Raw genomic sequence first — 13,862 nt, forward strand, 5'->3', positions numbered from 1 at the left:
AGCTGTTGGAGTGAATTGAACTAGCCAAAATGATAATATACAAGAAAAATTTAACATATGATTTTTAATGGTAGAAACAAAAACCTAGGAAGCTGGGAGCAAATAAATCTGTGCTTGTATCAAATATTGAAGGTAAAGGAAAACTATTTTGTTCTTCTAGCTAAGAAAGTTTTCCAGGAACTGATACAGATTTTAAATATTATTTACAAATAGGAAGATTTTTATACCTACATAATTCAAGGTAGGTGAGTTTAATTTTACTGAGGAAAACAGTGGTCAGAACTGTAATACTGCATGTGTTGTCATCTTCACTAGAAGGGAAACTCATTAGATTTTAATCTTTAAATGCATGTTCAATGTCATTTAATCAAGCCAACAGTCATAAGTGTCTTACTAAAGTCACTATTCACATGATGCTTGACAATAAAACAGACACCAAAGAATTACAGAGAACTGGCTCATTGTTATGTATAGACATACCAGCCTGAGCATGCCCAACCTGATTTTTGAAACTGAACAGAGTTAGGCCTGGCTACTACTTGGATGGAAGAATTAGCTCATTCTCCTCCAGTTTTATATCTATGGCAAGCACAAGGAGATCAGTCTCAGGGGAAGACCATGACTTGCTTGATGACACCGTGATAAATTCTCCCATCCCCTGCTCTCCCTTTCTCTTTTTGTAGCACTCTGGAGGATCCATGACCTTGTATGTGGTAAGTAAACTTTGGGCAGTGAGCTACATCCTCAGCCCTGGACCCAAGGTCTTGACTGCCAAGCCAGGACTCTGCTTGATTCATGATCAGAGTCACATGACAATGTTTTCTTATAACTAAAGAGATTCTTACAAGTGGAGATGCTCAAAACAAACAAAAGATACTCAATGTCCTTAACAAAAGGTCAAAAGGAAAAAAGAAAGAATAGGAAGGGGAGGAAGAACAGAGGAATGGAAGGAAGGAAAATGAGGAACACCTTCAATGCCTGGGCTTCACTGATTAAGTTGAGAGGGTAGCAGGATGATGGCCATGTTTTAGGCCAACAGACATGAAAAGACATCTCAGACAAACTGAATGAATGAATGTGAGCATCTCATGTCTGTCTAGGGCTTACTTAATCACTTGTGACCTTCATTAAGATTGGAGTAGACCTAGTAAAGGCCGAAGCACTGTGAAGAAAATAAGATAGGAGAACAATCCTTTGTATGTGGGAAGTATGGTTCCATTCCAAGACAAAATTCATACCAAAAGGAAACATCAGACAGCTAGACAGTACTTGCTAACATGACTTAAATAAAACTCCCAAATGTTGACATTTTAATTGTATTCTTCTTTCAAGAATGTTGTGTTCCACTGCAAAGGAGATAGGAACTCATTCCTTTATCAGTGTCTCACAGTACTTTCAGAAAGGGCTTTAAGTTCTTGTTGGCTTTTTTCCCAGTCTCCTTACCAACCCACCCATTGGCCATTAATTCTGAGCTCCTATTAAATATGTGTGTGCGCGCGTGTGTGTGTGTGTGTGTGTGTGTGTGTGTGTATGAATGAATGAATGAATAACAGGGCAAAGACAAGGATGTTGAAACACTCTGTGAAGTTGCCATGGGTGAAAAGTAAACTCTGAGATGAGAACAATAGGCAGAGGCAGTCCCAGACATTAGTAAGAACCAAGTCACTGTGGACGGGTGAACTAAAGCCTTTCACTGAGCTGACAATTTGTGGGGCAGGAAACAATGACTTAGTATGGGTGTACTGGCTGGTTTTGTGTATCAACTTGACACAAGCTGGGGTTATCACAGAGAAAGGAGCCTCCCTTAAGGAAATGCCTCCATGAGATTCAGCTGTAAGGCATTTTCTCAGTGATCAAGGGCTGAAGGCTGAGCCCATTGTGGGTGATGCCATCCCTGGGCTGGTAGTCCCAGGTTTTATAAGAAAGCAATCTGAGCAAGCCAGGGGAGGCAAGCCAGTAAGGAACATTACTCCATGGCCTCTGCATAAGCTTCTGCTTCCTGACCTGCTTGAGTTCCAGTCCTGATTTCCTTTGGTGATGAATAGCAATGTGGAAGTGTAAGCTGAATAAATCCTTTCCTCCCCAACTTGCTTTTTTGGTAATGATGTTTGTACAGAAATAGAAACCCTGACTAAGATAATGGGGCAAGTGGACCATGCCATCAGGCAGTAGAACCGGTAAGATGGAGTGAGCCCAAACCCCATAAATCTCAGAATTGAGAACAGTAGGAGTGGGGCCACTCCATACCTAACTCTACCTCCTTTGGAACTTGTAACCATGACACTCCACTGAGAAGACCATGGCAATCAGTCAGGTAGCATAAAAACCTGGAGTTCTCTATGCGAATGGGGTATTTACATAGGCTCCAAGTGTTCAGCCAGTTTGCCTCCCTTCCTGGGCATTCCTTCCTGTAAAAGATATTTAATCCTTGGTTCACCCTGAGTAAGGTGTGTGCTGCCACGCCCACTCGTCTACTCCAGTTATGTCTGCAATATCGGGGTAAAAGCCTGATGGCAGACAAGAGGCATTATGACTTCAAAGGGAGTTTGTGCCTCCTGGGTATTCAGTCGGACATTGGCATCTCCTAACTCAAACGTGTTCCAGATTAGTCTTTCCAATCATCAACATGCCTTCTTATTCAGGCATAAAGATATCCCAAGAAATGATTCGTAAATGGCTAAAAAATGGCATTGTTCCCTGGCCAGCACAACGTTCCAATATATCCTAATTTATTTCCAAGCTGTCCTTAGCTTGGAATTTCTCACAAGGAATCTGCCTTATCAGATAGGATGTCCTCTGAGTTAGCAACAGAGGTCAGGCACATAGTTAGAATTCTCAGGGAGGCCCCACAGAAGACAGAACTGTTTTACATACCAGAGAGTAAATCAAAGGGCTTCCCTCACTTAAGGGCATTTTCAGGAACTGCTAGATTGGAACTTCCTGGTGCTTGCTTCCAGCAGACCCAGAGAATTAGCATGGGATTACCAAAATAGCCCCAGCAGGGAGGGCACCACTGCTCTTCCACCTGCTTCTTACCTGGATATCTGGTTTTACTGACCTTGATGTAACCATCCCTTGTCTATGTGATCTTATTGACCTTGATGTGACTGTCACCTGCCTATGTGACTTTTGTCATTCACCCTGTTTTCTGTATACTATATAAGCCTGGTTTTCACTTTGTGCAGGGGCACTTACACTGGAACTAGAACTTAGATGGACTAGGACTTTAGACTTAGATTCATTCATTCAGATTCAAGCTTTGAGCCTCATGCAGTCCGCAGCCTCCCAGGCCCAGAGCGCTTGGATCCAGGGGGTGTAATACCTGTCCAGAAGAGGTGGCTGCTTTACACCCAGTGTGTTTCAGGTGGCCTCAGATCTACCTCAACTGCTGAACTGCTAGATTTCTCATTTCTCTTTTGCAATGACTGTAAAAACCTCATGCCATTTTTTGAGAAGTACACTCAGATTCCACACTTCTTTGTGTCGACTCTGTCTGTCACTCGCTGAATTTTTTGCCCACCTGACCAGAACTCTCATCCTGTGGAACAAGAGGTCCCCGCAATGAACTCAGTCCGAGGCAGTGTGCATGCACATCCACCATCAAATAAAGCAGTTTGAACATGCAAGGACCATCTCTTCACCAAGGATGTCTGTGGGGAGGAGGACTTCTTGTAAAGAACTGAGCCTAAAACTCCTGGAGAAGGCTTCTCCTCTTCCAGCTCCTCTGTATTCTTGGCACTCACTTGGAACCAAACTGGGTTCTACCCCTGTTGGGGGCTCTGCCTTTACTTTCCTGCCTGGCATGTGAATACACCTGGAGGGGAAGCCCAGATTGATGATCCCATTCTCAACACCCAACAATCTGCCAGCCAGTGGCACCCGGGTACCCAGGAGACTGGGAAACACAGCACTTGTCCCAGACTCCATTGTTTCCCACCTGGGGAAACACAGACTGAGCACCCCCCTTACAGACTGCATTTTGCCTCCCCTGAGCATCGTGCTGGTGGTACTCCCAGCATTCCAGCACTGAGACAGGACACAGCCTGGCAACCTAGGGAATGGGTTTCGGCATCAAACCTTCTGGGAATTTACTGGCCTATTGAGGTCTGTCTGAATCTTGACGGCATAGCATGACCCAGGTCTCCCTATATGTGCTAGCACTAGACATTTTTCAGTTCTACCCATGAACGTAATGAATGGATTAGATGGGAAGGAAAAGATAGGAGAGGGAGGTGAAACTCTAGCTCTGGAAGAAAATCATAAATATGGAAGACATCTCTAGCCAGTCCTGGATTTGAGAAAGGGTCCTCATGTAAAACTCTTCATTTGAGCCTCTACCACTTAGCAGCTGAGAGTCTCTGAGCAACAACAGTTTTAGCTTCCTGTGCCTTAGTTTTCTCTGAAAAATGAGCATTTGATGAGAAAAGACTTCTTAGGGAATTATCATGAGACCTCTAAGAGACAGAGGCAGGTGCATGTAGGGAAGTCCAGGAAATGTGAATCCATGTGAAACTGTTTTCTGTAACCATCCTTCCAAGTCATTTTATTCCTTGCTGAACCTGGTCTTTCTGATTAGGGTGTAAGTCTCATGAAGGATGTGAGAGTTCTGGCTTATAATATCTGGAATCATTTAGTCAGCTTCTGTAGAAGAACCATGTATAGATGCAGTTCCTTCAAAAGCCACCACTGAGAAATCACAGCACACATGTTATAATCGCAGGACAAAATAATCATATACCATTGTGAGGAATGCTCAAGCTCTAAAATTAATTCTTCATGAATAATGTTGATTGGTCACACCCAGCAGAAAACTCAGTGCATAACCAGGGAACCCCCAGCTTTGCATTCAGTCTGGGAAACTCAAAAGTTTGAAGTAGAAAATGTTCCCAAGACATGAAAGGAATCGAGAACCAAGAATATGAGACAGAGAGGAGGGAGGTGGGGAAGAAGGGAGGGAGAGAGAGAAAGAGAGAGAGGTGGAAGGGAGAAGAATTAGAACATGTGTGTTTGTGTTATGAAGGAAAACAGACACATATTAAATCCAGATCAGACAATGATCACAAAGTTGAGAACCTGTCGTGTTCCCTGCTCTTCCCACAGTTCTTGGTGTCCTGCTTCCCTTCAGTGAAGGGCTGTTCTGGCCTGAGCTCCCTGTCACACACCTCCCAGATACTACACTATAAACTGCAATCCTTTTGTCACCTTCCTCTTGGCAGTCAATGCAGAGAATGGGAGGAATTCTTCGGGAAACCACCACCGACAAGGAAGAGAGAACTTGAACCAGTTCCTGTGACCATAGCCATGGTCAGTGTAAACATTTCTCAGGCAGGTGTACAGGGTTCTGAGATGGATGGGTGCTTTGGTCTAGATGGGGTTACATGTCACATGTGAATAGGATTGTGTCCTCATAAAGGCAGCCCATTCTAGTACCCTGTGTAGACACCCATGCCATCTATGAATCAGGAGGCAGACCCCCGATGGACACCAAATCCGATGGTGCCTTGGTCTCTGACTTTTTCACTTCCGCTCCCCTTAGAAATGAATTCTCGTGGTTCACAAGGCACACCATGTGCGACAGATGGTTACAAGATGCTTGATCAAGAAGACTTTAAATAAAAGCAACTATAGGTGATTTATTATTTTTATATGATTCTCCATTACAACAACCATATATTAGATTAATATAGCATCACCAAACTATAAAGGGAGCTTCATTACTTAAACCATATGAGTTATAAGGAATGCTTCTGAGGGATCTGATATAAATCAATAGCTCCCAGAAACTACAAAATGAGCAAATCCTGTCTTTGTTTTCACAAGTTCCCCATTTGATCTAAAGTGTTATGGAACCTTTTTTTTTTTTTTTAAATAAAAGTCTCTAGTCAAGTTGTAAGTAGCTATTCTTCAGTCTCCAGAAGGAATTGCTTTTGCTTTGGAGAAATATATTTTTCCCAAACTAACCTATAAGCCTTATGTTTTCAAGTCAATAAAACTTAAATATTATTAAGTGACATAAAGGGAGAATTACAAAGTGAGAAATATTTTGCTCCTCAACAAAATACAATTTCAGAATAGAGTTTTCATAAACTCTTTTCTACAAGGTGGGGGGAGGGGGCATTACTTGTTTCTAAAATATAGGCTCACTGTTGTTACAAGGGCAAATATCAGACTAAACTGTTCTTGTCATAGGGTTCTGGTGGCCATTTTTTCCATCTCTGAATTCCTCTTTTTCCAGTTCCCCTGTTAGAAGAGTGGGGCCCTGGTTGAGAATCATCCTTTAGGCTGAAGCCATTGAGAAAGAATTGGGCTACACTCAGCTGAACTTTCTAGTTGACAGCTGGGATAGCCCAGCTAAAAATAAGGAAGCCAGAACACAGCAAGGTTGTTATTGCCACTCTTTCACAACTGGCAAGCAATGGCCCCCTCTCACCATTCAAGTGAGGGGCAGAGCTTGTGTGGTGTGGTACAGAGCAGCTCAGGAGAATCCCCTAAATTTACTTCCTAGATTCTTTCCTTCCAAATGCTTGAAGAAAAAGAAATACTGAGATTGGCCAAAGGAATGTCCAGATTCCACGACACTGTACAAATACCAAAGATAGCGTGTCACTTTCTTCTGCAAAAAAAAAAAAAAAATGCATATGAGTAATACATTGCATCCATCATATTTCATGTCACAGGAAAGGGACTTCATAGAACATGTAAATAAAAATATTTCCGTGGGTGCCTGGGAGAGGAAAAGGCTTCATTTGGTGGTTAATAATTCATTACTTCTTGTTCCAATCTGCTCTTCAAGACATACTCCAGAATGAAGGAAGCAATTCTCCTAAGTGTCCTGTCCAAATACTGAGTGCAGCTTCAACTTTCTGAATAGAGGTGATCCAGGGACCATTCAGAGGGGAGAGGGTTTTACTGCTGTGTCCAGCTGGCTCTGGGTGGTGTGGGTATGAGGATGAGCAGCCATACACACACACACACACACACACACACACACACACACACACACACACACACACTCTAACCTTGAACCTCTGCCTGGTACTAGGCTTTCCAGAATCTTTTCCATGTTGATACCATGAGTTTGGAGTCTCCTTCCATTACTAGGGCTCCCATTTTCTTGGTTTCTTGGTTATCTGGGCACCCATCAAGGCTCACCTCTGCTCTGCCTGTACCCCAGACCAGACTGCCAGATGGGAGAGAATAAAACAAACTCCCAATTAAATTAGAATTCCAAATCAACAGCAATAGCACTGATGTAGTACTTCCTAGAAGTACAGGCTATACAGAATTTGAGTCCTACTAACATTGTGACTCTTACATTTTTTTTTCTACTAATATTACTCTGAGGAAGGCTACTCTTAGATTCCCACACACTAGTACATGCAACATAGCCTATGAACCTGCCATTAGCATTACAGTTTGGGCATATTAGCATGCTTCGGCAGAACTTTGCTGTTTTTCAGTTGCCGAGTCACCATAGATCAGGCAACCCAGGGACTTCTTTGAAACCCACTGGGTCACAAGCATACCTTTTCCAGTGTGGCTGAACTCTAGCCTCAGTTTCCCTCATCTCTAAGGTAATGTGAATAATTTCTGTATTATCCAGTCACTTTTGAATCATCAGAGGGAAGTAATTCTTAGCACCAATTTTCCTTTAGTCTAAGCTGTTTGTGGTCTCTATCTGACGATAACACATAGACAAGTGTATGGCACTTGCAGGAGAAAATGAAATGTGCAAAAACATGAGTTGGGTAATGTTATCTGTATGTGGTGGTTTGAATAGGTTTGGCCCCATAGACTCATGTATTTGCATGCTTGGCTTGCAGGGAATGGGCACTATGAGGAGGTGTGGCCTTGTTGGAGGAAGTGTGTCACTGTGTGGATGGGCTTTGAGACCCCCTATGTTTAAGCTACATCCAGTGTGGAATTCCAGTCTCCTCCTGGAAGAAGGACAATCTCCTTCTGGTTGCCTTCAGATGAAAATGTAGAACTCTCAGCTCCTTCTCCAGCACCATGTCTGCCTGCATGCTGCCATGCTTCCCGCCATGATGATAATGGACTGAGCCTCTAAAGTGTAAGCCAGCTTCAGTTCAATGCTTTCTTTTATAAGAGTTTCCTTGGTCATGGTGTCTGTTTAAGCCATAAAACCCTAAGTAAGTCATGTATTAGATACTTTTTTCAATACAATAAGTACCCGATCATATTAGGGAAAAAGAAAAGAAAAAGAACGACAAACAAACATCACCTTGTCCCCAGGAGTTATAAAGATCTCAGAAAGTCTCTAAGTTTTCTTTCAACTCAAGAACCTAAAACTTAAACAGCACAAGCAAACCACCTGAACATAACGTTCTTTTCTTATAGTACATGTCATTTCCAAGTGACAACCGAGCTTTCACCCATCTCACTGGAGCGCATCTTGCAGGCAGCATCCCAGACCTGACAGCATAGTTATTCCAGTGAGCTGTGTGACAGATAAGGCGATTTGCTAGAATCTGCTGCTACGTCAACTATGGTCATTTAGCTGCCTGGAAACCATCTCTGCAGGACAAAAAACAAAACAAACAAAAACAAAAACAAAAACAACAACAACAAAAAAAAACAGTTCAAGAAATTGGGCAGATCCCAGGGGCCACTGGCTGGACATGTGTTCAATCTGGCGTAGACAGAGGTTCTCCAGCCTTCATGCCCACTGGTTCACTCAGAGTAGGTTCCACAACTGCCTTAAATTCTGCTGATTCTCCATTATTTATTTCTGGGCTACTTATGAGGGTCTTTAAAGAAACTGCTTTATATCAGTTTATTTATGTACATATCACACACATACATACATATATGCATACACACATACACACACATATACATGCATGCATGCACACATATGTGCACACATATTTATGTAGGAGGAAACAAAGCCCCAGAAATTAAATTATCCAAAATCAAGTACATTTAAATCAGACACACACACACACAAATCTCATTGGCTTTTATCATTTTTATCTTAAAATGTTTTTATTGCAGTGATTTACTTACTTTGTGTGTTTAAGATGGCGTGTACTGCGCCATAGCAAGTGTGTGCAGGTCACAGGTTCTTCACTTCCACTGTACATGTGGCTTCCAAGGACCAAGTTCATGTTACCAGTCTAGGCAGCAAGCACCATTACTTGCTGAGACATCTCACTGACCCACTTTTTTTTTTTTATCTTTTAAATATAAGAGCCTCTGATAATATCATTTCATTGATATTTAAAAAATAATACACCCTGCTCTAAAGGTGTTACAGATGTAGCTGCTGTGTCACATGTACATCAGTAGGCAGAGAGGAGGGAGGCAAATTTTGATATATTGTTTTATGGAAAAGTTTTACAAATTCTCTATTCCTATTGTGAGGTCTTGATTGAACAGAATATATATATATATATATATATATATATATATATATATATATATATATATATATATATATATATATATATATATATATATATATATATATATATATATATATATATACTTTTTTCCTATTGGTTTCTAGCTTGATTTCACTGTAGTCAGAGAACATATTCAGCATAATTAAAATTCTGTAATATGTGTTGAGTTTGCTATCTACATCATCATTTTTAGGCTGTCTGCTTTTAAGACATTCCAGTTGGAAAGAATGTGCACTTGTCAAAGTGTTCTGCACACATTACTTAGGTCACGTTTCTCACTGCTCAAGCCTTTAGCTCTGTATTGACTTTTCCTGTGGCTTTATTAGTGTTCAAAATTCTAATTAAATATGTCTCCTTTTAATTCTGCCAGCTTCTGTCTTTCATTGTTCAATACTTTTTCTTCATATGGAATTAGTTTAGTTACAGCTTCCTGTTGCATAGGCTGTCTGATTTTTATGGAAAGACAGCTTTGTTTCTGGTGATGACAAATGAAAGCACCACTTGGTGTTAGGGTAGGCATGTTAGCTTTTCTGTAGTAAATATCACATGTAAGACATTTCCCATTCCTTCCTCTGCCACCCTTTCTGTGACCTAAAATATATAAAGTGGAATGTGTGTAGATACGTGTATGTACACATATATTAATTCGGCTTGATTTTTTTTTATCATCCAGCTTGAGGATTTAGACACTTTTTATTTAGTATAGTTACTAAAATATTAAAAGCATCAACTTGCAATTAGTTTTCCAATTGTCTAACCCACACTCATTTAACAGACACTACGAACTTCATAACTGTAGTTTTGAATTAGAAGATGCTGACTTAAATTGATACTTCCATAGTACCTTCTATATACCACGGGCATGGCACAAACTCACACTAGCATAAACTCTTTGCCTCCCTCTTCTGTCCTGCCCTGTTTTTTGTCTTTATTTTAACTCTCCATATGCTTGAAGTCTCAGAAGTGAGAGTCGTATCCAGTTCTGTGGCTACAAAGACTATGTACAGGCTGGGGACTTCCACATTGCATGTCTACAAAGACAATCTAGAGGCTGGGGACTTCCACATTGCATTTCTAATCCTGACTCTTCTTTGTACTTAAACTCACAGAAGTCAGACCTAAATCAGTCTCACTGCTTGGCTATGTAGGAAGCACAAAGCTGAGATCACTGAATCAGACAGTGCCCTGCATCTGCCCCAAGTGGCAAGCCATTTCTCCTATTAAACTTCCATGTCAGGAGATATTGGCAGCTTGTACCCTGTCATTCATAGGAAAGCTCTGACAGCCATTCTTGACTTATCTCCTCATCTCTAACCGTCTTCATAGTCTCTATCTGTCTGTCTATCTATCTATCTATCTATCTATCTATCTATCTATCTATCTATCTATCATCTATCTATCTATCTATCTATCTATCTATCTATCTATCTATCTATCTATCTTATCTATAATTTCTTTCATTTCTAGTTCCAATACGTACTTTTGAATATGAATGTATATTTCCTTCTGTCGTGTTAGTCCAGGGCACCTTTGTGTCTTGCCTGGGGTTCACCCACACTCCACTAGTTTGTTCCTCTGCTTCAATTCTCCTCTACAAACAGCCAAAATAATCTTTAAAAATTCAGATAATTTCCAATAGAGCTTGGCATGTTGCAGAGACGCAATAAATATTCCTTAAAATAATAGATGGGTGGATGGATGGATTTAATATATTGCTGAAGCTTCTAGAACAGTGGTTTTCAACCTGTGGGTTGTGACCCATTCAGAAGTCAAATGGCCCTTTCATGGAGTTGCATATCAGATATCTTGCAAATCAGATATTTACATTATGATTCATAACAGTAAGCAGTTACAATATGAGGTAGCAACAAAAATAATTTTATGATTGGGGTTCACCATAACATGAGGAACTGTATTAAAGGGTCACAGCATTGGGACTGTGAGAACCACTGGTCTAGAGGGTCTTTCTTAGTTTGTCACACTATGTAGCTTTTATTCAGGACCTAGGAATAGTGCCAGCCCTTGCTTTCCAGCTAGTCTTGCTGAAAGCCAACAACTGTGCTTTGCCAAATGTCACAACAGACATTATAAAATTACTAGGTTGTATATAAGCAGGGCCACAGAATGCATCTCTCTCTCTCTCTCTCTCTCTCTCTCTCTCTCTCTCTCTCTCTCTCTGTGTGTGTGTGTGTGTGTGTGTGTGGTGCGCTTGCACATATACACACATGGAGACTGGAGTTCGATGTCAGGTATCCTCAGTCACACCCCACTGTGCTTTTTGGGAGGGTTTCTTACCGACTTTGAAGCTCATGGATCCACTAGGCTGACCAGTGAGCTCCAGGTACCCTCCTGTCCTGCCCATGCCAAGCATTGGGATTGAAGCAATGTGCTGCTGTGACCAGCGTTTGCATGAGACTAAGGGTCTGAATTCAGGTCCCCATGCTTGTACAGCAAAGCAATTAGGCATCTTTGTCAACTTCCCGGCTCTTTGATTTGGTTCTAAGCCAAGTTAGACCACTTACAAACACCTTGTAACCATAGACACAGGGAATCTGATGTCCTCTTCTGGCCTCTAAGGGCACTCACATACAGGTGGTACTCTCTCTCTCTCTCTCTCTCTCTCTCTCTCTCTCTCTCTCTCTGTCTCTCTCTCTCTCTCTCTCTCTCTCTCTCTCTCTCTCTCTCTCTCTCTCTCTCTCTCTCTCTCCCTCTCCCTCTCCCTCTCCCTCTCCCTCTCCCTCTCCTTCCCTTTCCCTCTCCCTCTCCCTCTTCCTCTCTCCCCACATACACATGAAAACCAATTATTATCAGAATCTCAAGAATTCTTTCAAGCGAATGTTATACTGTTGAATTGCCAATAACACATGAGATATTTCTGTTTTTCCTCCTCAGACCACTACAGTACTGAGTGTGGAATTAGGGGGAAAAAAGGAAGGAAAAGCCTTTTAGAAGGTTACCTTAAAGTTAAGAATGGACTGCACTGAGAATAAGTAGGGAGACTCAGAGGCTCGGGCTGAGCTCCCAAGGCTGCATCCGCCTTCTCCTCAACTTTACATAGGCACAGATTTGCTCATCAGCATCTTTAGTGAACATAAGAGCCCGCAATCAGGGCCCTCTTGTTCTTCACACTTCGTGTGGCCCCAAGGTGCAGGCTCCCTGTGGAAAATTTGGCCTCATAAAAAAGTACAGATGCAAACTCAAGGCTGGGGCACAATTTAGGTCCTATCTTCTGGGCAGCAGGAGAGATTTAGTTGTCACTGGAGGTTTAAATGATTCATATCTAATATTTATGTGCTAGAAGTTTTAGCCAAGGAATCCTTTTGGGTATATGTGAGGAAAGTTCCCAGGAGAGCAGGGGAGGGGTGCAGAGCTGCCCTTCTGGCTACAAGCCCCAAGGACTTATGTGCTAACCAAGAGTCTATTCTTGTGTCGTAGTACTCAGCCCTGTAGCCCTCTCTGCAGGGACCATTTACAAATTTTAAGGCACTATTCATAGACTAATGTCCACCCTGATTCTTCTCCTCTGTGGTCTTTTCTTCTTTCCCCTTTCCTCTTTTCCTAGTAATTTCCCCTTTATTAAAATACTCATTTTTATAATTTTAAGATTTTTTATTATTATTATTATTATTATTATTATTGCTGTTGATTTTGAGACAGGGTCTTTCTATGTAGTCCTGGCTGTCCTGAAACTCACCATGTAGACCAAGCTGGTTTCAACCTCACAAGAGATCCTCCTGTCTTTACCTCCTAAATATTAGAATTAAAGACATGCACTGCCACCCCTAGCTAAAAATCCTCATTAAAGAAAATTTATGAGCCAAGTGGTGGCAGCATACCCCTTTAATCCCAGCACTTGGGAGGCATAAGCAGGCAGATTTCTGAGTTCAAGGCCAGTTTGGTCTACAGAGTGAGTTCCAAGACAGCCAAAGCTACACAAAGAACCCCTGTCTCAAAAAGCCAAAAGAAAATTGTTTTTGAAAAAAAAATTTTAAGTTCCTAATAGGTACCATATTAAATACATCCTGTGAAGTATCTCATTGATAACATTATACAGCAACTACTAGTGTTAGTTAATGTAAAAATTAGGAGACAGGTTTTAACACGTTAAATATTTCAGAGTTCTACAAGAACAAAGCCAGGGATACATTCTCCTCTCTAGAATCTGAGCTTTGGATATTATACCTTATACTTCTGTAGAAATGCCACCACAGCATTCATTACCAATGTCACCATCATTACTACCAACATCACCATCCACAATCACCACCACTACCAACACCATGACAACCAACACCATAACTACCATCATTACCCTAACTACCACCATCACCACCATTACCATCCCTACCACCACCATTACTATGATCACTACCATCATCATTACCTTTATCACCACCATTACCATCACCACCACCATCACTACCACCATTATCACCA

General features: G+C 41.5%; 1 protein-coding gene and 1 pseudogene across 6 annotated transcripts in view; one reads left to right on the forward strand and one right to left on the reverse strand.

The window, feature by feature from the left end:
* Positions 1-13,862, reverse strand: part of Pld5 (phospholipase D family member 5) — a 343,011-nt gene that overhangs the window by 84,748 nt on the left and 244,401 nt on the right. The window contains exon 1 of one of the 6 annotated variants that reach the window (XM_031390602.1): positions 5,203-5,340. The exons of the other annotated variants lie outside the window; for them this stretch is intronic. The gene's annotated coding sequence lies outside the window, so the exon portion shown is untranslated. Of the gene's footprint in view, positions 1-5,202; positions 5,341-13,862 lie in introns of those variants that run through there. 6 annotated transcript variants of the gene reach the window in all.
* On the forward strand, positions 9,257-9,364 carry LOC116072296 (annotated as a pseudogene).

Source organism: Mastomys coucha, unplaced genomic scaffold (genome assembly GCF_008632895.1).
Source record: "Mastomys coucha isolate ucsf_1 unplaced genomic scaffold, UCSF_Mcou_1 pScaffold1, whole genome shotgun sequence".
Classification (NCBI taxonomy): Eukaryota; Metazoa; Chordata; class Mammalia; order Rodentia; family Muridae; genus Mastomys; species Mastomys coucha.